Source organism: Saccopteryx bilineata, chromosome 12, assembly GCF_036850765.1.
Source record: "Saccopteryx bilineata isolate mSacBil1 chromosome 12, mSacBil1_pri_phased_curated, whole genome shotgun sequence".
NCBI lineage: Eukaryota > Metazoa > Chordata > Mammalia > Chiroptera > Emballonuridae > Saccopteryx > Saccopteryx bilineata.
Window position 1 is genome coordinate 6,151,363 of NC_089501.1, and position 25,289 is coordinate 6,176,651.

General features: G+C 40.1%; 1 protein-coding gene across 2 annotated transcripts in view; it reads right to left on the reverse strand.

The window, feature by feature from the left end:
• METTL24 (methyltransferase like 24) overlaps positions 1-25,289 on the reverse strand; it is a 146,742-nt gene that overhangs the window by 11,337 nt on the left and 110,116 nt on the right. The window lies entirely within an intron of this gene.

Genomic DNA, 25,289 nt, shown 5'->3' on the forward strand with positions numbered 1-25,289 from the left:
CAACCAATGAATGCACAAATATAATGGAACAACAAATGGATCTCTCTCTCTCTCTCTCTCTCTCTCTCTCTCTTTTCCTCTCTCTCTCTTTTTCTCAAATCAAACATTTATTTAAAAATTACAGGTAAGCAAAAATAATAGGAATTAGAATATTCACACTCCAGAGTTTAAACAGTTAACTCTTGAACACCTGGTATATTTCTTACTAAACAGTTTTCTTTGCCATAAACACACACACACACACACACCACATAGATTAAAGAATGCAAAGGCATAATCGAAGCACACATGTTCATCATAAAATCAGAATTACACTGTGTTTTCTTTTTTTTTTTTTTTTTTTTTAAGAAGAGACTTAGATAAGGTGGTCATGGAAGCCTACAGTGTACTCAGTCAACAGGCATATCTTTTTATTTATTTATTTATTTATTCATTTTAGAGAGGAGAGGGAGAGACAAAGAGAGAGAGAGAGGAGAGACAGAGAGAGAGAAGGGGAGAGGAGCTGGAAGCATGAACTCCCATATGTGCCTTGACCAGGCAAGCCCAGGGTTTTGAACCGGCGACCTCAGCATTTCCAGGTCGACGCTTTATCCACTGTGCCACCACAGGTCAGGCCACACTGTGTTTTCATATCTGCTTTTTAATGTAACAGATCATGAACATCTTTACAGGCCAAAAAATTTTCATCTGAAATGTTCCATTAAACTGTGTCCCTCAGGGCTTTCAGAAAAGTGAGCTGGAGGTGACCGAGGACCCTGCCAGAGGGAGAAGCGTGTGGCTGAGGCCCCAGATCACCTCCTTAGTCCAACAGGAGCAACTCCCTTTTCTCTCCTTTAATATCTGGAATCCCTTGCAAATTTTTCCTTGAAAAAGAGCTTTCTTGTTTAAGGGGAAAGTTTGAAAGCTTCCACCTATAGCCTGTTTTTTTTATGACTTTTTCATTGCTTTAATGATGTGATTAACAACTTGTAGCTAAATATTTAAGTGTGTTCTATTATTTTCTTAGAATAAGAATTCTCCCAGAACTGGAGCAGCAGGTTCAAAGGATAGGAACGGTTTGCAACTTCTAATAATTTTACTAACCTGTAGCCCCTTCAGGACACACCAGGCTGTGCTAAGGCTGGGCTCCCAATGCAGATACACAACAAAAGGCTCCTCCTGTCATCAGCCCAGTTGGCACCTGCTTGTTTTCTCACCCTAAAGCCATGTGACGCTCCGGAACAGTCCTAAATATACCTATGCCTTTATGTCTGAACAATTCCCTAGATGAGAAAAAACTTGCATGCCACTTAAAAGAAGAGAAAACAAGAAAAAACAATTTTAACTAATTACATGTTAGATTGTCTTTAGATAACATTTTATTTAAAGCATTTTAATAAAAAATACTTTATTGTTCTATATTAAATCTTTAAAAGGATATAGATTCTTTTTCCACCCAGGAAATGTGTATTAAAGCTTAACGCGACCTGACCTGTGGTGGCGCAGTGAATAAAGCGTCGACCTGGAATGCTGAGGTCGCCGGTTCAAAACCCTGGGTTTAGCCTGGTCAAGGCACATATGGGAGTTGATGCTTCCTGCTCCTTCCCCTGTTCTCTCTCTATCTCTCCCTCTCTCTCTAATAAAAATGAATAAATACAAAAATCTAAAAAAAGTAAATAAATTAAAAAAAAACATTAAAAAAAAAGCTTAACGCTGGCTATTACCATCTATGATAAAGCTAATTAACCATCATATTAATAAAAATCTCTGGCTAAAAGCCAAAGCCACAGGAGTTACATCAATAAAACGTCAACATTAACCATCCAGCTTATGAAAGCACTTAAACAGAAAAGAAGAACTTCCCATTTAAACCATAACTGACCTACAAACACAGCTGCTTGCCTCTGTCTGGTTTGGGGCTCAGGATCGTGCACTCTGGGATATTTATAGACATATCTCACACTTTGTAAAAGATATCTGAAAAGAGGCACTGTAATTGAATTTTGCAATTGGGTTTTATTTTGAAATCATTATTTATTTACGATGCATCTAGTAACTTAATGTATATTTTTAAAAATTAGATTATAATCAATTACCTACCACACCCCCCCCCAAAGTCAAGCTATATATTCATTCTTCATATTCATTACAGTTTCGGTCAATATCCAATCATAATTTTAAAACAACTGCATGAATATAACTTCTTTTTTTTTTGGATTAATTATGAAAAGTTGTTTTGAATGATTAAAGTAAATCTAAGCTTTTCTACATCAAGTCTACTTAAAGCAAGATACGTATATCTGTACCTACAAAATTGAAACTGAACACATTAGAAAAAGAATAACCTTTTTGTAGAAAACTGGAAGAAATTAATCTGTCTTAGACGAACAAGAGGATTAAAAGTCTCTTTAAAAGCCTTAGACTTTAAACACATTAAATCAGGCTCAGTCATCATTTTCGGCTGGCAGAAGTATAACATTACATGATTTCTGCTGCCACCAGGGAGAGGGAGATAAGACTTGCCCTGCATATTAGGAGAAATATAAAGGGCCACTCAAAGCTAATATAAGGCCAATTCTGAACTAATAATAAAGAAACAACATTTTATGTAGTAATCAGCTCATAGGAAATAACTTCTGCAAGGAGGCAACAGTCGGTAAACAATTTTTTTTAAAAATAAATAAAACGTTGACAAAGACTTTTTAAAATTTTGTTTGTTTACCAGATTTCTAGCTTGTTTCAAAGAAACCAACCTGAGGCTGCTGAGCAAGACTGTTCTAGGCGGGGTGAGGTTGAGTAATACGTAACCTCAGGGACAGGTAAGTGGTGAGCTGGTGACAAGTCAAGAATTCAGAAGTCAGCAAGACTATGGGTGACATACAACAGCAAGGAACCAAGAAGTGCAAATTCAGGCAGGATTCAGTTGGCAGCAAGGGACCTGCCAAGGGCAGAGTCCTGCAGGATGGCAGTGAGTGGCAGGACCAAGGACAGCGCCAGGCAGCTGGTTTCATTTCTTTCTTTCTACCCTACTTCCCTGGTCGGCTGACCCATCTATGCCTTAAAGCTACAATACATCACCTGGTTAATTTATTTTTGGGTCTAATCACATTTATGCAAACATTCTCAAGTATTTCCAGAAAGAGATAGGACATAAAACAAACTTGTGTAAACTATTCCTAAACAGATGGGTAGATAAATTCATGACCAAGTAAACACCCAAGTAAAATGTTCTTCAGTCAGACATGTTCTTGAGATTTAATAGAAGACCTCAGAAGTGGGACCAGGTCAATCTCAGGGCATGGTGAGGACAGCCAGCAATGTGACTTAGGCTACATAAAAACATGGCCCAAATGCAAAAAGCAAGCACTAATTTAGGGGGATACAAAATAAACACATTGGATTATTTATATATTTTTCAATATACTGAAATATGAGTTAAAAAATAATACTGTCCTGGGGGTGAAAATTATGAAAGGATCAGCAGAGAGTGAAGTCAAGTGTTAGAAGACAGAAATGAGAGGAGATGAGGGAACAGTGAGAAGTCCCAAGGTATGTGCTGTATGTCAGGGTCACCTTGATGTCCTCCATTTCTGGAACCCTGTATTGACTTCTAGGGAAGCATATAACATGGTTTTCACTCATGTGTTGACATGTCTGATTCCCTCTCCTTACTTGGGTTATAAGTTCTTCCAGGGCAGGACCTAACTCCTCTTTGGTATAGTTTCTTTTTTTTTTAAATTTTTTATTGATTTTAATTTATTGTGCTTACATAGATTCAAGTGTTCCACCAAAAATATATCTCCCTCCTCCCCCACCCCAGTGTTCCCCTACCCCCACTCTCTCCCCCCTTCCCTCCAGAATTTGCTGTCCTGCTCTCTATAACGCTGTTATGTATATATAATTTCACTAATCTCTTTGCCTTCTCTGATCCCATCCTCTCCTCCCAATCCCCTCTGACTGCTTTCTCTCTGGTCCCTTTGATCCCACCTCTACCTCTATTCTGTTCCTCAGTTCACATTGTTCATTAGATTCCTCATACGAGTGAGGTCATATGATATTTTTCTTTCTCTAACTGGTTTATTTCACTCAGCATAATAGTTTCCAGGTCCATCCATGCTGTCACAAAAGGTAAGATTTTCTTCTTTTTCACGGCCGTGTAGTATTCCATTGTGTATATGTACCACTGCTTTTATTTTTATTTTATTTTTTTTTATTTCTTATTTTTTTATTGATTTAAATTTATTGTTTACATAGATTCAAGTGTCCCACCGAATACATCCTCCCGCATCCCCGAATTCCCCTCAACATCCTTCTTGCCCCCTCCCCCAAAACCCTCCCCACTTTCCTCCAGGATTTGCTCTTCTGCTCTCTATAATGCTGTTATGTATATATAATTTCACCAAGCTCTTTCCCTTCTCTGATCTCATCCTCTCATCCCCTTTCCCTCTGTCCGCTTGCCCACTGGTCCCTTTGATCCCTCCTCTGTCTCTATTCTGTTCCTCAGTTCACATTGTTCATTGGATTCCTCATATGAGTGAAGTCATGTTATTTTTATTTCTTGCCTGGCTTATGTCACTTAACATAATAGTTTCCAGGTCCATCCCTGTTGTTGCAAAAGGTATTTTCTTCTTTTTCATGGCCCCATAGTACTCCATGTGTATATGTAGTACAGCTTTTTAATCCACTCGTCCACTGAAGGACACCTGGGCTGTATCCAGATCTTCATTATTGTAAACAATGCTGCCATAAACATGGGGATGCATTTCTTCTTTTGAACCAGTGATTTGGTGTCCTTGGGATATATTCCTATAATAAAAGTGGGATGGCTGGGTCAAAAGGCAGTTCCATTTTTAATTTTTTGAGGAATCTCCATACCATTTTCCACAGTGGTTGCACCAGTCTGCATTCCCACCAGCAGTGCAGGAGGATTCCCTTTACTCCACATCCTCACCAGCACTTATTGTTTTGTTAATGTGTCATTCTGACTGGTGTGATGTGATATCTCATTGTGGTTTTAATTTGTATTTCTCTAATGATTAGTGATGTTGAACATTTTTTTCTTTTGCCTATTGGCCATCTGAATGTCCTCTTTGAAGTGTCTATTCATTTCTTTTGCCCATTTTTGATTTGATTATGTTCCTTGATTTCTCTTATCAATGTTTTATAATTTTCTGAGTACAAGTCTTTAACCTCCTTGGATAAATTTACAGCTAGGTACTTTCTTTGTTGTTGTTGCAGTAGTGAAGGGGATTGTTTTCTTAATTTCTCTTTCAGACAGTTCATTGTTGGTGTATAAAAATGTCACTGGTTTTTGAATATTAATTTTATATCCTGCCACCTTGCTGAATTCATTTATTAGGTCCACTAGTTATTTTACTGAGGCTTTAGGGTTTTCTATGTACAATATCATATCATCAGCAAATAATGATAGTTTTACTTCTTTTTCAATTTGGATGCATTTCTAAAATCTTAAATCTACATTCCTCTTTACCCTTGTTCTGTTTACAACAGGACCGTTAACACTTCTTACATCATTGGTTTGGTTGTAATAAATTCCTTGAGGGTTTTTTTTTATTTTTGTATGGGAAGCTTTTTATTTCTCCTTCTATTTTAAAAGATAGCCTTGATGGATAAAGAAGTCTTGGTTGTAGGAAACTGTTCTGCATTAATTTGAATATCTCTTGCCATTCCCTTCTTGCCTCAAGTGTTTTTGTTGAGAAGTCGGATGTCATCCTTTTGGGGTCTCCTTTGTAGGTGATTGACTGCTTTTCTCTTGCAGCTTTTAGTATTCTTTCTTTATTTCTTAGCTTTGGTTTTTTAATTATGATGTGTCTTCGTTTAGGTTTATTCGGGTTCCTTTTTTTTTTTTAATTTTATTTATTCATTTTTAGAGAGGAGAGAGAGACAGAGCGGGAGAGAGAGGAGAGAGAGACAGAGAGAGAGAAGGGGGGAGGAGCTGGAAGCATCAACTCCCATATGTACCTTGACCAGGCAAGCCCAGGGTTTCGAACCGGCGACCTCAGCATTTCCAGGTCGATGCTTTATCCACTGCACCACCACAGGTCAGGCCATCGGGTTCCTTTTTAATGGGATTCTCTGTGCTTCTTGAACTTGTGTGACTTTTTCCTGCATCAATTCGGGGACATTTTCAGCTATGATTTCTTCAATCAGGTTCTCTATCCCTTGTTCTTTCTCTTCTCCTTCAGGAACCCCTATGATGCAGATGTTGTTTCTCTTCCGATTGTAACAGAACTCTCTTCGAGTTTTCTCAGACATTTTGATCCTCTTTTTCTTTTGCTGTTCTGCTTCCGTGCTTTTGCTTATCTTGTCCTCTAAATTGCTGATTCAATCCTCTTTTTCATCCCGCCTGCTTTTCATTCCTTGTAGTGTAGTCTTCATTTCTGCCATTGTGTTTATCATTTCTGTCTGATCCTTTTTTTATGATTTCAGTGTCCTTTTTGATGCCAGATATCTCATTGTTTAGGTACTCATGTTGTCTATCTATGGTTCCTCTAAGATCCTTGAGCATCCTCACAATCATTATTCTAAACTCTGCATCCGGCATTTTAGCTATTTCCATTTCATTCAATTCTTTTTCTGGGGATTCCTCTAGTTGATTCATTTGAATTGCACTTCCCTGTCTTCCCATTCTGTCTCAATATAGACTGCTCCTTCAAATATGTTGTTTGTGTAGTTGAGTATAGGGTTGGTGTTGTCTGACTCCAGCTTTCAGTTGTGTAATTTCTAAATCTTCCTGGGATGGCTTCAGCTGTTTGTAATCCGCTGTAGGCTACTTGTCTGTGACAACGTTTTCTTTGCCTTAGCTGGGTCAGGTGTGAGGAGCCTTTCCTTAAGATACCACTCTAACTATGGTTGTTAGGTCTTGAGCTGATGCTCTGTATCTGGCCGCTGGATGTACCAGCCCTGGAACTCACAGGCCGGAAACTGGCGAAGACCTGTGGGAGTCACCACTTTTGACTGGCCCTCAGCAACCTTCTTGGAGCTACAGGCGATCCAGAATCATCTTCTCCTCATCCGACACCCGATCCTCCAAGTCGGCCATCTTGGGCTGCTCTCTGTACCACTGCTTTTAAATCCACTTATCCACTGATGGACACTAGGGCTGTTTCCAGATCTTGGCTATTGTAAACAATGTTGCAATAAACAGGAGGGTGCATTTCTTTTTTTGAATTAGTGATTTAATAATTTTAGGATATATTACTAAAAGTGGGATAGGTGGGTCAAAAGGCAGTTTCATTTTTAATTTTTTGAGGAATCTCCATACTGCTTTCCACAGTGGCTGCACCAGTCTGCATTCCCACCAGCAGTGCAGAAGGGTTCCCTTTTCTCGACATCCTCGCCAGCACTTATTGTGTGTTGTTTTGTTAATGAGGGCCATTCTGACAGGTGTGAGGTGGTATCTCATTGTTTTTAATTTGCATTTCTCTAATGATTAGTGATATTAAACATTTTTATATGCCTATTGGCCATCTGTATGTCCTCTTTGGAAAAGTGTCTATCTATTCTGTTGCCAATTTTTTGATTGGATTGTTTATCTTCCTGGTGTTGAGTTTTAGAAGTTTTTAATAAATTTTAGTTATTAACCCCTTATCAAATGAATTATTGAATATGTTCTCCCATTGTGTGGTTTCTCCTTTTATTTTGTTCATATTGTCCTTAGCTGGCAAAGGCTTTTTAGTTTGATATAGTCCCATCTATTCATCCTGTTCTTTATTTTACTTGCCTGTGGAAATAAATAAGCAAATATATTACTGCGAGAGATGTCGGAGGCTTACTGCCTATGTTTTCTTCCAAGGTGATTATAATTTCATGACTTACATTTAAGTCTTTTATCCATTTTGAGTTTATTTTTGTGAATGGTGTAAGTTAGTAGTGTAGTTTCATTTTTTTGCAAGTACCTGTCCAATTTTCCCAACACCATTTGTTAAAGAGGCTGTCTTTACTCCATTGTATGCTCTTACCTCCTTTGTCAAATATCAATTGTCCATAAAAGTATGGGTTTATTTCTGGATTCTCTGTTCTGGTCCATTGATCTGTATGCCAGTTCTTATGCCAGTACCAACCTGTTTTGAGTACAATGGCCTTGTTGTATAACTTGATATCAGGAAGTATGATACCAACAACTTTGTTGTTCTTTTTTAAGATTGCTGAGGCTATTTGTGTTCTTTTTTAGTTCCATATAAATTTTTAGAATATTTATTCTATATCTTTGAAGTATGCCATTGGTATTTTAATAGGAATTGCAATGAATTTATAGATTGCTTTGGGTAATATAGACATTTTAATGATGTTTATTCTTCCTATCCATGAACACGGTATATGCTTCCACTTGTTTGTATCTTCCTTGATTTCTTTTATCAATGTTTTATAATTTTCTGAGTACAAGCCTTTAACTTCCTTGGTTAAATTTACTCCTAGGTACTTCATTTTATTTGTTGTTGTTGCAAAGCAAAGGGGATTGTTTTCTTAATTTCTCTTTCAGATAGTTCATTGTTGGTGTATAAAAGTGCCTCTGATTTCTGAATATTAATTTTATATCCTGCCACCTTGCTAAATTCATTTATCAGGTTCAGTAGTTTTTTGACTGAGACTTTAGGGTTTTCTAATGTACAGTATCATGTAATCAGCAAATAATGATACTTTTACTTCTTTTTTTCCAATTTGGATGCCTTTTATTTGTTCTTCTTGTCTGATTGCTGTGGCTAGGACTTCCAGAACTATGTTGAATAAGAGTGGTGCAAGGGGGCACCCCTGCCTTGTTCCTGATCTTAAAGGGATTGCTTTTAATTTTTGCCCATTGAGTATGATGTTGGCTGTGGGTTTGTCATAGATGGCTTTATCATGTTGAGGTATGTCCCCTGTATTACCACTTTGCTGAGAGTTTTGGCACACAAATGTGAGCTGGATTTTATCAAATGCTTTTTCTTCATCTATTAATATTATCATGTGATTTTTATCCTTCCTTTTGTTTATATGATGAATCACCTTGATTGATTTGTGAATATTGTACCAGCCTTGCCTCCCCAGAATAAATCCCACTTCATCATGATGTATGATTTTTTTTTATGTGTTACTGGATCCAGTTTGTTAATATTTTTTGAGAATTTTAGCATCTAAATTCATCAGGGATATTGGTCTATAGTTTTCTTTCTTTGTAGTGTCTTTGCTTGGTTTTGGAATGAGGATTATGCTTGCCTCATAAAAGGAGCTTGGAAGTCTTTCCTCTTGAATTTTTTGAAATAGCTTGAGAAGGATAAGAGTTAGTTCTTCTTTGAATATTTGTTAAAATCCACCTGTGAAGCCATTTGGCCCAGGACTTTTGCTCGTTGGGAGTTTTTTGATAACTGTTTCAATCTCATTTATTGTAATCGGTCTGTTTAGGTTTTCTGATTCTTCCAGATTGATTTTTTATACATAAATTTTTATTAATTTTAATGGGGTGACATCAATAAATCAGGGTATATATATTCAAAGAAAACATGTCCAGGTTATCTTGTCATTCAATTATGTTGCACACCCATCACCCAAAGTCAGATTGTCTTCCATCACCTTCTATCTAGTTTTCTTTGTGCCTCTCCCCCTCCCCTTCCCGTCTCCCTCCTTCCCTCCCCCCTCATAACCACCACACTCTTGTCCATGTCTCTTAGTCTCATTTTTATGTCCCACCAATATATGGAATCATGCAGTTCTTGTTTTTTTCTGATTTACTTATTTCACTCCGTATAATGTAATCAATATCCTACCATTTTGTTGTAGATGATCCGATGTCATCATTTCTTATGGCTGAGTAGTATACCATAGTGCAGGGGTCCCCAAACTACGGCCCACGGGCCACATGCGGCCCCCTGAGGCCATCTATCCGGCCCCCACCGCACTTCCGGAAGGGGCATCTCTTTCATTGGTGGTCAGTGAGAGGAGCATAGTTCCCATTGAAATACTGGTCAGTTTGTTGATTTAAATTTACTTGGTCTTTATTTTAAATATTGTATTTGTTCCCATTTTTTTTTTACTTTAAAATATATGCAGTGTGCATAGGGGTTTATTCATAGTTTTTTTTTATAGTCCGGACCTCCAACGGTCTGAGGGACAGTGAACTGGCTCCCTGTGTAAAAAGTTTGGGGACCCCTGCCATAGTGTATATGTGCCACATCTTCTTTATCCAGTCATATATATATAATTTTACAGTGATTAAAGCCTTTAAGCAAACTCTTGGCCAATACAGCAAAAATCCATAAAAGAGTAGTGTCCTTAACAAGTTCACCAAGTCCAAGTTGGCCCCAACACTATGCCAAATCCCTGAAAAATGCAACCCAATCCCAGTTCAGTCTGTTAGGAGCTGTCCCAAGGAGCAGGAGTCCAGGAAAAGTCCACATCCAGGAAAAGTCCGCATGACACTGGAATTGTTGTCACAATTCTATACTTTGCAGCTCACGTCCAAGTCCCAATGACCACTGCTTCTAGCTGGTAATGATTCAGGTAGACTGAAAAAGCCATCTGCAGCATGCGTGGAGATGGAGCTTCTGTTCTCCTCTGCCTGGAGAGATGAGACCAGGTTGCTTTTTCCTGGAACTCTGTGACTGTGGCTTGGTAAAGAGAACCTTGGGATACACTAAGCTGAGTGGCAAAGGTAGATTCATAATAGAAGTTGGCAAAAAGGGGGAAAGAGAGCTCTAAATTAGGAGTAGGTCCCAGCCTGAAATATGAGTGGGGCATTGAGGTAGGAGGAATAAAGGAAACACTATATATTAAACAAAGCAGCAGAAAATAGGACTATCAACACCCACAACAGAGATCTTCGAGGGAAGAATAAAAAACCTGACTATTCAGGCAAGACATAGTTAAGTGGCCCTTGTGCAAATGAGATCAGTTTACCTGCTTCTTGGAAGAAATACCCTAGGCTGGTCCACAGTGTCATAGATGGGGCCGATGGCCTTGGGCACCTTCAGCCTTCAGTGGTAAACCCCAGCATTCTGGGCAAGGTTAGGTCATAGGTGGCTGGAGCAGGGCTGGAAGAGACTGAACCCTCCCTTAGAGGAGCAAGGGGGAAGCCTACCTTCCAGTGTCCTTTTTTCCTCACAGCAAAGGCATGTAAGCCTGGCAGGCTTTAGCTCAATGACCTTCCTTTTCACTATTGAAGCAGGACCCAGATGGATTCCTATCACATTGATTTTTGAAAGATTATATGTTTCCAGGAATTTGTCCATTTCACCTAGGTTGTCTAATTTTTTGGCATACAATTCTTCACATTATTTTCTTACAATTCTTTGTATTTCTGCTGTGTCCGTTGTTACTTCTCCTCTCTCATTTCTAATTTTATTTGAGTCCTCTCTCTTTTTTTCTTGGTGAGTCTGGTTAAAGGTTCATCTATCTTGTTTACCTTTTTAAAGAATCAGCTCTTGGTTTCATTAATCCTCTGTATTGTTTTTTAAGCCTCTATGTCATTTATTTCCACTCTGATCTTTTATTATTTCTTTCCTTGTACTTCCTCTGGGCTTCACTTGCTGTTCTTTTTCTAGTTCTTTTAGATGCAGGGTTAAGTTGTTTATTTGATTTTTTTCTTGCTTCTTAAGGTATGCCTGTAATACTTCCTTCTCAGGACTACTTTTGCTGTGTCCCATAAATTGTGAGTTGTTGTATGTTTATTTTCATATGTTTCAAGGAAATTTTTTATTTCTTCCTTGATCTCATTGTTAACCCATTCATTATTTAATTACACACTGTTTAGTTTCCAAGTGTTTGAGTATTTTTCAGTTTTTGTTGTGGTTGATTTCTAGTTTCATGCCATTGTGATCAGAGAACATGCTTGATATGATTTCAATCTTCTTAAATTTGTTGAGACTCATTTTGTGTCCTAACATGTGGTCTATCCTAGGGAATGTATCATGAGCACTTGAAAAGAATGTATATTCTGCTGCTTTAGGGTGAAAGTTTCTGAAGATATCAATTAAATCCAGTTAATCTAGTGTGTCCTTTAAGGCTGCTGTTTCTTTGTTAATTTTATTTCTTGAGGATCTATCTAATGATGTTAGTGGGGTATTAAAATCCCCTACTATTATAGTATTGTTGTTGATCTCGCCCTTTATATCCATCAAAATCTGCTTTATATATTTAGGTGCTCCTATATTAAGTGCATAGATATTTATAATGGTTGTATCTTCCTGTTGGATTGCTCCCTTTATCATTATGTAGTGACCTTCTTTATCCCTTGCTATAGCCTTTGTTTTAAAGTCTATTTTGTCAGATATAAGTATTGCTACCCCAGCTATTTTTTTCATTTTTATTTGCATGAAATACTTTTTCCATCCCTTCACTTTCAGCCTATGTGTATCTTTTGTTCTGAGGTGGGTCTCTTTTTTTCTTTTTGTGGCAGAGACAGAGTCAGAGACAGAGGAACAGATAGGGACAGACAGACAAGAAGAGACAGAGATGAGAAACATTAATTCTTCATTGCGGCTCCTTAGTTGTTCATTGATTGCTTTCTCATATGTGCCTTGACCAGGAGGCTATAGCGGCCGAGTGACCCCTTGCTCGAGCCAGCAACCTTGGGCTCAAGCTGGTGAGCTGTGCTCAAACCAGATGAGCCTGAGCTCAAGCTAGCGACCTTGGAGTCTTGAACCTGGGTCCTCCACATCCTAGTCCGATGCTCTATCCACTGTGCCACCGCCTGGTCAGGCCCTGAGGTGGGTCTCTTGAGGGCAGCATATGAATGGGTCCTATTTTCTTATCCATGCAGCTACCCTATATCTTTTGATTGGAGCATTTAATCCATTTACATTTAAGGTTATTATTGATATGTAGTTGTTTATTGCCATTTTATTCTTTAAATCTACATTCCTCTTTTACTAGATTTTCTTTTTTCCCCTTTGCTCTGTTTACAGCAGTCCCCTTAACATTTCTTGCAGAATTAGTTTAGTTGTAATGAATTCCTTTAGTTTTTTTTTTGTCTCAGAAGTTTTTATTTCTCCTTCAATTTTAAACAATAACCTTGCTGGATAAAGAAGTCTTGTTTGTAGGCTCTTGTTTTGCATTACTTTGAATATTTCTTGCCATTCCCTTCTGACCTCAAGTGTTTTTGTTGAAAAATCAGATGTCATCAGTATGAGGGCTCCTCTGTAGGTAATTGACTTCTTTTCTCTTGCAGCTTTTAGTATTTTTTCTTTATCTCTTAACTTTGGTATTTTAATTATGATGTGTCTTGGTGTAGGCCTCTTTGGATTTCTCTTTAATGGAACTCTCTGTGCTTCTTGAACTTCTGTGATTTTTCCTTCATCAATTTAGGAAAGTTTTTGGCTATGATTTCTTCAATCAGATTCTCTATCCCTTGTTCTTTCTTTTCTCCTCCAGGAACCCCTATTATGTGGAGGTCGTTTTTCTTCATGTTGTCACAGAGCTCTCTTAGAGTTTCTTCAGACTTTTTGAGCCTCTTTTCTCTTCACTGCTCTGCTTCTGTGCTTTTGTTTATTGCTGATTTGATCCTCTGCTTCATCCAGCCTGCTGTTAATTCCTTCTAGTGTAGTCTTCATTTCTGATATTGTATTTGTCATTTCTGACTGATTCTTTTTTATGATTTCAATGTCCTTTTTGATGCTTGCTATCTCTTTATTTAGGTGCTCAATATGTCCATCCATTGTTGCTCTAAGATCCTTGAGCACCCTAACAATCATTATTTTAAACTCTGCATCTGGTAATTTGGTTACTTCCATCTCATTCAGTTCTTTTTCTGGGGATTTCTCTTGTTGATTCATTTGGATTACATTTCTCTGTCTTCCCATTTTTTTTCTGTGTATAGACTCCTCCTTTGGGTGTGTTATTTGAATAGCTAGCTGGGTCTAGGGTTTAAGTTGTCTGCCTCCAGCTATCAGTTGTTTTGGTTCTATATCTTCTTGGGTTGGCATCATCTGTTGTTTGTTATCTGCTGTGGGCTACTTGTCAGCAGCTACTGCTCTTTTTGCTGTTTGTGTTGGTGATTTCTGTGCCTGGGTAGTGTGGGAGGGGTCTACCTGTCTATATGGATCAGCTTCCTCCTGCTTAGGGCTGTAAGCAGCTCCATAAAAGCTGCAAGCTCTGAAAGATTTGCCTCTGCTTTTCAGTTTTTCCACCTCCTCTTGCAGCTACCACATCTTTCCAGGTCTTCTGATGAAAGATTGTAGTGTGGGCCCGACTGGCCTCACCTAACCAACCCTGTACAGATTGCAAGCTTGTTGGGTTAGGGCAGCTGAGGTTGGGAATACAACATTAGTGGGATCCCCTACTTCAGGGTTCTCTTGGGCAGTAGCTCAGTACAGGCATGGCCCCTACTCCAGGGCTTAATCCCTCAGCCTCTGCTGGAAACTAGAATTTTATTTTCCCAACAAGGTGAGCTGCAGAAAAGTCTGTATTTCCTTAAATTCCTCTTTCTGCTGCCTCTTACTGTTGGCTGTTTGCTTGGTCCAGCAGGGATCCAAGGGTTAGAATGGGTAGTGGGTGTGGCCTTCTTCTTGGCCCCAGTTGTCACTTTATCCAGACTTTTTTTTTTTTTTACAAACCTCTGTAGGGTGTGGCCACAGGAGTGTGGTGGGTATGGCCTCTGAGAATCAGAGGTGGGGTCTGCTCGCCCAGCTCTCCGGGGGCAGGGTGTGTTAGCATTGGAGGGGAGAGATATAGCTCAGGTCTCACTGGAAACCTGAGTCACTGACCTGCCCCCTGCTTTGTTGCCTTTTGGACAGACCTTATGCCCTGGTTGAAGCTGGAGAGATTTCCAGGAGTGGGGCAGCTGCCTTTCCCCCAGCTGGTGCTGGACTAAGGGAGTGCCCCTCCCATGAAAATGTCCACCTCAGTATTGGAGAATGACTCAGCACAGGTGTCCCAGTCACCGTTACTGTGTCTGCCCTTGGGCCTCCAACTTTACACTTTCCTCCTGCAACCTCAGTCCTCTCAGCTCTCCCTCCCCCAGAGCCCTGGGTGAGTGGCTGTAAATGAGGTGTTCTCTGCAGGCCCTTTAAAACTGAATTTGCTGTCTGAGAGCTGTGTCTCTTTTTCTCCTTTTTTTTTTTTTTTTTTTTTTTTTTTTTTTACAGGGACAGAGAGAGAGTCAGAGAGAGGGATAGATAGGGACAGTCAGACAAGAACTCAAAGAGATGAGAAGCATCAATTATCAGTTTTTCTTTGCAACATCTTAGTTGTTCATTGATTGCTTTCTCATATGTGCCTTGACCACGGGCCTTCAGCAGACCGAGTAACCCCTTGCTTGAGGCAGCGACCTTGGGTCCAAGCTGGTGAGCTTTTTGCTCAAGCCAGATGAGCCTGCGCTCAAGCTGGTGACCTCAGGGTCTCAAACCTGGATCCTTCTGCATCCCAGTTTGATGCTCTATCCACTGCGCCACTGCCTGGTCAGGCTGTGTCTCTTTCTTGCAGACAGAAACCCAGCTCTTTTCACAGCTAAATGCTCTCTGGTTGCCTCTTCTAGGCTCTGGGGCTCTAGGCTGGGGCTCCAGGCCTGGGACTGAAGACTCACACTTCTCAGGGCATTCCACCCCGCCATGAGAGTCCCTCCGGGCCGCTGCTCGCTCCTGGGAGCTAGGCAGCCCTTTCATATCTCCACCCTTTCTACCAGTCTTGATGTAGCTTCTTCAGTGATCCTTGGTTATAGATTCCTCTTAGTTTAGTCCAAAGTTGCTTTTTCACGATGATTGTTCTTAATTTGAGTTGTAATCCAATTTGGTACTGAGAGGTGGCAGTTAGAATGTCTGCCACTCCATTGCCATCTTGGAATCTCTGGTATCAAGATTCTATGAGAGTTCCTGACAGGCATTCAGGGTAATGTCAGATAACCAGTCCTGTGTGTTCTGCCTCTGAAACATCTTACACCTGCCCTCGTTTCTCTACCCTTCACCTCCTCCACTGTGGCCATCTTACCTAAGACCCCACTGACTGAAAGGGGGAGGAATCAAAGGTTGGAAGTTAGGAATGAGGGTAGCTATGGGTTCCATCGGTCCACTCTGCACAAATGGTGTCAGGGTTTTGGTTATCAACACTTTCTGAACCCTATGCTTTAGCCAAATGCAATTCTTTGTTATTCTTCACAATGCCATGAAATATCTTGCTCGTGTTCCTTTATTCATACTACTTTCTCTGTGTGAAACACCAAACAAAAGTTTCTTCTGGTCACCACCTCTTCCCTCCAACACACAAAGCACCACAGCTGTCCTTCAAGCACAGGCTGAGTTTCATTTTCTTTAAGCAACTTCAGTTGTTGGGGTTATTAAAAAATCTTACCTTCAGGATCTAAAGCAGAAACAATCATCTAAGAAGGACCTATTTATCATAATTCTGACAAGACTTGGAAATAAATACAAATTGTTTTTCTCTTATGGGATAGTTCACTGGCACTCAATTACCAGATTCCTATTCCAAAAATTGTCTAGTTAAATGATCCCACAACTAGAATAAAGAAATAAATAACACCAATACATAATTCTATATATAGCATTCAGTATTTTGCCTTGTTGTGTTGTGTATAATGCAGTGATTGTTAGATGCAAACACACAAAATTGCTTAGAAATGTAATGGAGGGGAGCTGTGCTGTCCTGTACAACAGCTACTCACCACACGTGGCCATTTCAATTAATTAAAATCAAATAAGACCAACATTTCACTTCCTCTGCCACATTTCAAGTGCTCAACAGTCACCTGTGCTAGTGGCTACCATATTGGACAGTGTATCTCTGTCATCACACAAAGTTCTACTAGACAGTGCTGCTCAGGGTCACATGCATCAAAGTCACCTGGAGGGCATGTGACTACACTGCTTCTGCTTCATAGATCTGGAGCAGGGCCCACATATCTGCATTTCTACTAGAGCCAGCTGAAATTGATGCTGCTGGTCCAAGGACCACACTTTGAGAACCACTGGACGTGGCTAATGATGCTGGGTGAGCTGTTTATGCTATGTGTACAAGGGAGTCTTAGCCTCAGCACAGGCCAGGTTCTCCCCTTCTCTTGAGCAGATGCAGAAAGCATCTACCCCTGGTAATCTTTGGGAAGGTATACGATGGTTTTCCAACACCAGTTGTTTTCTTAATGAGGGCACAGTTAGGTCAGACTTTCCTAAACAACCACCAAGGTGTCAGTGAGGCTTGTACTTCCTGGAACTCTGAGCAAAAGCATGTGTTAGTGCCCATGACCACTTTTCTGAGAATACAGTGGTCGCTGGGACCTTGGCTCTGAGGCCAATGCCTCATCACACAGGTCTGGGGCAGGCTGGTTAGCCTGTCAGTGACTCATAGAAAAACAGCAGGACTACCGCAGGGCTATCTTGAAGTTAAAGCAGAAATACACAGAAGGCACCATGCACAGCACTTAAAACAGTGTATGTGCCCCATCTGTGTGAGCTGTTATCCTTTTCACAAATTCTCAATGTGGTCCACAACTCCCCTCTCTCTCCCCCCAGTTAAGATTGCCTTGTTTAAGCTAATATTGAAGTGTGTCTTCTTTGCACCATAGCAGCTATGTTTTGGGAAATCATTTAGGGGAAGAATTAAAATTTGGTACATGAAATATATATAGGTATTGCAAACATGATAGCCGAGAACCATCTTTATACAGCACATTGGTAGGTGAAATAAAAAACAGAATTTCTTCAACTGCATTTCCATCTGACCAGACGCATGAGCTGTACACCCCCCATGCCCTGGACTGGACTAGAAGCTCCAGGAAGGCCAATCAGATATTTATTTTTGAATCCTCAACTCTAGAACACTGCCAGGCACTAGTAAAAATAGTAGATAGGTGGATGAGTGGATGGACAGAAAAATGGACAGATGGACATGTGAATGAATGGATAGGTGAATGAGAAGATGGTTAAATGCATCTCCCAGGTTCCAGGTTATAAAAGATGAAAGCCAATTGGGACTTTGTGAACATTTGGTCCAACTTCCTCATTTTAAAGACAAGGGAAACTCAGTTCTAAAGAGGCTAAATAATTTGCCCAGGATCACAAATGTATTAATTATTAGCAGATATTCTATATCTCAAACATCATTCCTCTGTTCTGAGTCTTAGATAGACATGCACATACATGAACATTCATCACACACACATAGCTTTGAGGCACGTCTACAACTCTAAGCTTCATTCTCCTTGGGACCTAAGGACTAGCAAAGTGTTCTGTTTAAGGACTGCTACAATATTTGAGAAAGAAGCGTGATCTCTTTCTTCTCCCAACATCCCTCTCTTTCAAGAATGAAAATAATTCAATAATAATAATCAGCTGAGGTACACAAGTGTCTAGAAAAGCACAATCTGGTACTCCTCAGATTTACTTCTGTTCAACACTGGTTCACTACTAAGTACATTAATACAAAATTCAGATCCTATAAAATGCTTGGTTTTTAGTAGAGAAAAAGAGCAACATACACTGTTGTTTAGTTTAAAGTCGAATAAATGTAGCACAGCAGAGGTGACATTCGCCCACATATCCATTTTTCCTTCTTTCTCAATACGTAACAAAACCCTGTTTGCTAACTGGTCACAGTGCTGCCAGACAAAAGATTATATTTCCTTCTCTCTCTTATGGCTGTGCGGCCATGTAACTAAAATCTGATATAAATAAAAGTGTCATGTGGGATTTCTAGAAAGTTTCCTTAAAGGAAAGGGCTGTATTTAGTCCTTCCTCCATCCCTTGTCCTGGAATGAGAATGTGATGGCTGGAACTGCAGCAGTGATATTGGACACCACGAGAAGAAGGATTACACCCTAGGGATGAAAGAGAAGAGAGCTAGATATAGATTGGGTCCCAGGACTATGGAGTTCACATACAAGCTTTGTACTACCTTCATCTACACTTCTCTTATGCAAAATAAAGATTTTCTATTGTTTAAGCCACTATAATTTTTCCACATGTAACTCATTCTTATTATGTTAAATGCATTCAACACATTCTAGCATCCTTAGCTACTTATAAAGAGGAGTGCCTCTATTAAAAAAGTTATTCATGCCTGACCAGGTGGTGGCGCAGTGGACAGAGCGTCGGACTGGGATGCGGAAGGACCCAGGTTCGAGACCCCGAGGTCGCCAGCTTGAGCGCGGGCTCATCTGGCTTGAGCAAAAAAGCTCACCAGCTTGGACCCAAGGTCGCTGGCTCCAGCAAGGGGTTACTCGGCCTGCTGAAGGCCCACAGTCAAGGCACATATGAGAAAGCAATCAATGAACAACTAAGAAGTCGCAACGTGCAACAAAAAACGAATGATTGATGCTTCTCATCTCTCTCCATTTCTGTCTGTCTGTCCCTGTCTATCTCTGCCTCTGTAAAAAAAAAAAAAAAAAAAAAAAAAGAAGAAAAAAAAAGTTATTCATAGTTGAAGCTTCTGTAAAGAAGTAGTTAGTGGCAGTGCAAAAGACCAGCAACCCATACCTATTGGATGTTACAGTCCTCACTTAAAAGTTTACTGTCCTTATTCAGCTCTTCCTGCAATGCTAAGCAATGTCTAGTCCTGGGATCGCCACCCTTCCTCCGGATTCCCTTTGTGTTTCCTTTGTTCCCTGCTTCTTTGATCCAGAACCACGGCAGGTCATCTCTTGCATGACCACCACACTGCACGACCACCACACTGCACGACCACCACACTGCACGACCACCACACTGCACTCTCCCTTCCTCTCTTAGCCCAGAAATACACAACTTTTTAGGCCCAAAATGTACAATGCAATCACAAAGTGGGGTTGCAAAATCACTTAGTTCCTGTAACCTGCAAAAGGTAGGTTTGAGGCATTACGTTAATGAAGTTAACTCTCTTTTTTATCTATTGTATGCATTTGAAATCCTAATATATACTTAAGAAGTCAGATACTGACATTATTTTGACCATTCAATGAGTTCTACATGTCTGTATTATTTTATTGAAAGCACGATGTTTTTTTCTTGAAGAAGCAAAGCGAGATTCAGTCAGGCCTTAAGTGGAGCAAGAAAATAAAGATATCTCTAGTCTCATAATGTTCCCATTATAACATTCACTTTACACAATTTTAAGTTGAATGTGTCAAGTGTTTCACCTACAAAAGAAATGTAATATAATCGGGGCATATTCTGGCTTTGTGGAGCTTGAAGCTTATTTAATTTCAAAACCCTCTTTAAGAAAAAGAATACAAAATTATAAAATACAGAATTAGGTAAAATCACTTCTGGTTAATAATCAAGACATACGCACAAGTTTCAACCCAAGAGAAAAAGGGAGGATTAAGTGAAAGCAAACTATAAACAGATGTACGGCTAAAAGCCAGAAAAGAAGAAAAAAAAATACTTAAAAAAAACCCTGCAAGAAAAAAACACAAACCGTACCAATTGTGAACCTTCTGTTAAATTTATGTAGCAATTAAAATGAGAAGAGAAAGAAACTTTATACACAAAAAGATCAATCTGACTACCACTTATAGATATCACCCATACCATACTGAAAGGAATGTTCTAGATATTCAGATATAGGTTATATCTAAACACCTCTATTAGGGAATATGCTAAGACAATCAGTGGTGGGGTTTGTAATCAGGGTTCTCTCTAAGGTGGGTGCCTGGGCAGCCAGCCACTCAATGTGGAAATCACAAATTTACATTCCTTACTCTTTTTTAACATTCACCTGCACAACAGCATATTCTAAGTGCTCGTTCATTCCATTTGTAGTTGGAAAAAAATTTGATGGAACTATGCTTCTAATATTTATTTATTCATTTCATAAAATTCATTATACCTTTGATGAAATACATTTTAATTCCCTCGTGTTTGTTACTTCGATAAACAAGCATAAAAAGAAAAAGTGCCGGCCCTGGCCGGTTGGCTCAGCGGTAGAGCGTCGGCCTAGCGTGCGGAGGACCCGGGTTCGATTCCCGGCCAGGGCACACAGGAGAAGCGCCCATTTGCTTCTCCACCCCTCCGCCGCGCTTTCCTCTCTGTCTCTCTCTTCCCCTCCCGCAGCCGAGGCTCCATTGGAGCAAAGATGGCCCAGGCGCTGGGGATGGCTCTGTGGCCTCTGCCCCAGGCGCTAGAGTGGCTCTGGTCGCAACATGGCGACGCCCAGGATGGGCAGAGCATCGCCCCCTGGTGGGCAGAGCATCGCCCCATGGTGGGCGTGCCAGGTGGATCCCGGTCGGGCGCATGCGGGAGTCTGTCTGACTGTCTCTCCCTGTTTCCAGCTTCAGAAAAATGAAAAAAAAAAAAAAAAAAAAAAAAAGTGCCAACCAACCAGGAGGTGACAAGCTGTCATTTGTTTCAGCTTTGCATTACACGCAAAATTCCCCCTGAGATATTATGAGTGTGCTGGTATTCTCTGAACGGTGAAACCAACAGGAAGCTAGGACACAAAGAGCCAACAGAAATATAAATTTCAAGGGTTATATTATCACTCATTTTGTAAACCGTGGAAGATGGCTCACAACTTTCCCGTGAGAAAAAGGTTTGTCATGCACATTATTTGATCGCATTTAATCTGCATAGCCTATGCCATTTATTAATTCAGCCTAGAAGTCACCTATTTCGAATAAATCAAACACAATGACTATTAGTCTAATTGGCCTACCTCTAAAGAAATGGGGTCCTGCTCCTACAGTGAAAAGATAGTTAAGGATAAATCACACAGCCGATGATGCTCAGATAAAAGTGAAGAAAATTGCAAGTGAGGATGCCAATCAAGAAGCAATATGGAAATATCTTAAATAACAGTTTTATTGCTTTTTGTCAGGGATTATTTATTATTTTTTCATTAATATTTTCAAACTTTCTTATAACATAATCTAGTTTTGTGTACCTTGTTTATTCTTATTTAAGTACTAAATGCATGAAATAATAAACTACATTTTGGTATATATATATATTTAAGTATATATACCATTAAGGCAGAGAACCAGTTGTTAAATTATTTGAATCCCATCATTGAAGACAATGACTTGTAGAAATAAGCATCCATTGGCTCGATGTATATTGCTTAAAAGCTTCAAACATTTGCTTTAGATGTGCCATCCCTCAGAACACAGTACTTTTTTTTGTGACAAAGACAGAGAGAGAGAGAGGGACAGATAGTGACAGACAGACATGATGGGAGAGAGATGAAAAGCATCAATTCTTTGTTGCAGCACCTTGGTTGTTTATTGATTGCCTTCTCATATGTGCCTTGAGGGGGGTGGCTACAGCAGAGCTAGTGACTCCTTGCTTAAACCAGTGACCTTGGGCTCAAGCCAGCCACCATGGGTTCATGTCTATGATCCCACGCTCAAGCTAGCGACCCCTCACTCAAGCTGGTGAGCTTGTGCTCAAGCTAGACGAGCCTGCACTCAAGCCGGTGACCTTGGGGTTTCAAACTTGGGTCTTCCCTGTCCTAGTCCGATGCTCTATCCACTGTCCCACCTCATGGTCAGGCCACAGTATCTTCTTTTTTAATCTTGTATCAACTGGTATTAATAATAATGATAACTAATAGTCAACTTTAAATACTTACTATGTGCCCAGCCAAGCAGCATGCTAAGCACTTTACATGCAATGCCCCAGGCAATCCCCAACAAAAGAAGGAAATAAGTTTTACTATCCTCATTTTACAGATGGAGAAACTGAGGTCTAAGGAGTTCACATAGCTTGTAAGAGAGGTGAGGCCAAACCCAAATCCAAGCAATTTCCATAAACCTGAGATTCAGAGACATTAACCAACCAACCTAGGTCACACAGCTATTGAGTGGTAGAACCAAGATTTTAACTGGGTCTGACTTTAAAACAGAGGCTCCACTTAACCCCGTGTTCTCATACTCTTACAATATTAAAGGATCCAAACACAAAATACAACATTGTTGAGAGTTTCTGGGCTTACAGTTTCTTTTGCAAAAATGACAGGAGAAAAACAAACATAGAGTATTTATTAATTTAATAAGTCTTTTAATATTATTTTTCAATTGCAGTTTACATTCAATATTATTTTGTATTAGTTTCAGGTGAACAGTGTAGGGGTTAGATTCATAGATACAGAGAACAGACTGATGGCTGCTGGAGGGGAGGGGAATTTGGGAAATGGGTGAAAAGGTACGGGATTTATTAAGTCTTTGTTGAGCTCCTTGGGCATGCATGGGCCTATTGCTGTCATTTTTGGGGTAAAAGGCAGCAATCAAGTCTGCCTTCTGATAAGGCGCATGCATTTTAACAGTTGTAGCTTATTTTACCACTGGACTTTATTCCATGTACTTTTCCTAGAATAATAACATCATTTATATTCATTTCATAGCTTCCCTATAAACAAAAGACATAACTTGGGGCTGGGACATTTTTTTTGTCACTTCATATTTTAACAAGTTCCATACAAATTAATATGAATTCATAAAAGAAGAGGTTGAGCCCTGGCTAGTTGGCTCAGTGGTAGAGCGTCGGCCTGGCGTGCAGGAGTCCTGGGTTCAATTCCCGGCCAGGGCACACAGGAGAAGCGCCCATCTGCTTCTCCACCCCTCCCCCTCTCCTTCTTTTCTGTCTTTCTCTTCCCCTCCCGCAGCCAAGGCTCCATTGGAGCAAAGTTTGCCCGGGCGCTGGAGGTGGCTCCATGGCCTCTGCCTCAGGCGCTAGAATGGCTCTGGTCGCAACACAGCAACGCCCCAGATGGGCAGAGCATCGCCCCCTGGTGGGCATGCCGGGTGGATCCCGGTCGGGCGCATGCGGGAGTCTGTCTGACTGCCTCCCGTTTCCAACTTCAGAAAAATACAAAATAAAGAAAAGAAAAAAAAAAAAAAGAAGAGGTTGCCTTAGCAGTAGAGCATCAGCCTGGCATGTGGAAGTTCCAGGTTTGATCCTTCATCAGGGCACACAGGAGAACCTCCCATCTGCTTCTCCACCTTTCCTCCTCCTACTTCTCTATCTCTCTCCCTCCCGAAGCCATGGCTCATTTCAGCAAATTGGTCCCAGGTGCTGAGGATGGCACCATGGCCTTGCCTCACGAGCTAAAATAGCTCATTGCCAAGCAATGGAGAAACGGCCCCAGATGGGCAGAGCATCACCCCCTAGTGCAGTGGTTCTCAACCTTTCTAAAGCCGTGATCCTGCAATGCAGTTCCTCATGTTGCAGTGACCTCAAACCAAAAAATAATTTTGGTGGCTATTTCATAACTGTAATTTTGCTACAGTTATAATTCGGAATGTAAATACCTGATATACATTATGTATTTTCCGATGGCTTTAGGCGACCCCACTGGGGTCGCGACCCACAGGTTGAGAACCGCTGCCCTAGTGGGCTTGCCAGATGGATCCCAGTCAGGGCTCATGTGGGAGTCTGTTTTTCTGCTCATTTTACAGATGAAGAAACTGCTTCCCGCCTCTCACTTAATAATAAATAAACAAATAAATACATAAATAAATGAAAAGAAGAAAAACATCATTTGCATCTTTGGAGACTAAAATAACTGCCACAAGTCCCCTGTTCCTGTTGAAGAGAGGCTTCCTCCCGCTAACTCTCCTCCTGACCCCACACACCAAACATGGATTGTATATTCTCTTCAATTCCTAATTCCAGAGCCGGGTCCAACTGGGAGAAATCAGATCTATAGCCAACATCATATCATATGTGAAGTTGTCAAAAAGAAAATAATTATTTGATACCTAACATGCCATGAGACAAACATCTGACATCCCACCCAGCTCAGGCCTCTCCAATACCTAGAAGAGGACAACAATTTGAGATGCTGTGTGTTTCTATTTAAAATTAAGACACAGAATTGTTAAAAATTGGGAAAGTGCAAAAAAGGTATACAGAAGAGAAAACAAAAGCCCAAAATTCTAGTCCCAAGAGGAAAGGACTATTAAACATTTTGGTAATACTTCATTCAGTATTTTATCTATCTTTAAAAATAATTAAGATCAAACTGTATAATTCTGAAATCTGTTCCTAGTGGGGTTTTTTGTTGTTGTTATTTCACTTTAAAAGGCCATCTGCTTAATATGCATGTACAGCTCCCTTATTTTTCAGGCAAAGATAATTTCAACACTTTGACTAGAGCATTCTAGAGGCATCTGTAAATAGCCCTAGCCTCTTTTAGGCATAATTCAGTAGGCTGCCTTAGGACTTTTAAATATCACAGTAGTGAGGATGTGCACACTCAATTTATCCTGCATATAGCACATGACAAGATGAGAGCCCACCTTCCTGAAAAATATGATCTCTCATTGTATTTTTATGTTAATATGAACTTAGTGAAAAGTTTGTGTTTTCTCATGTTTCACAAGATCTATTGCTTTACACCTGTCAATCTCTGAATTGCCTAAGCAGGAGTGATTGCAAATCAAAAGAAAAAGAGAGAAA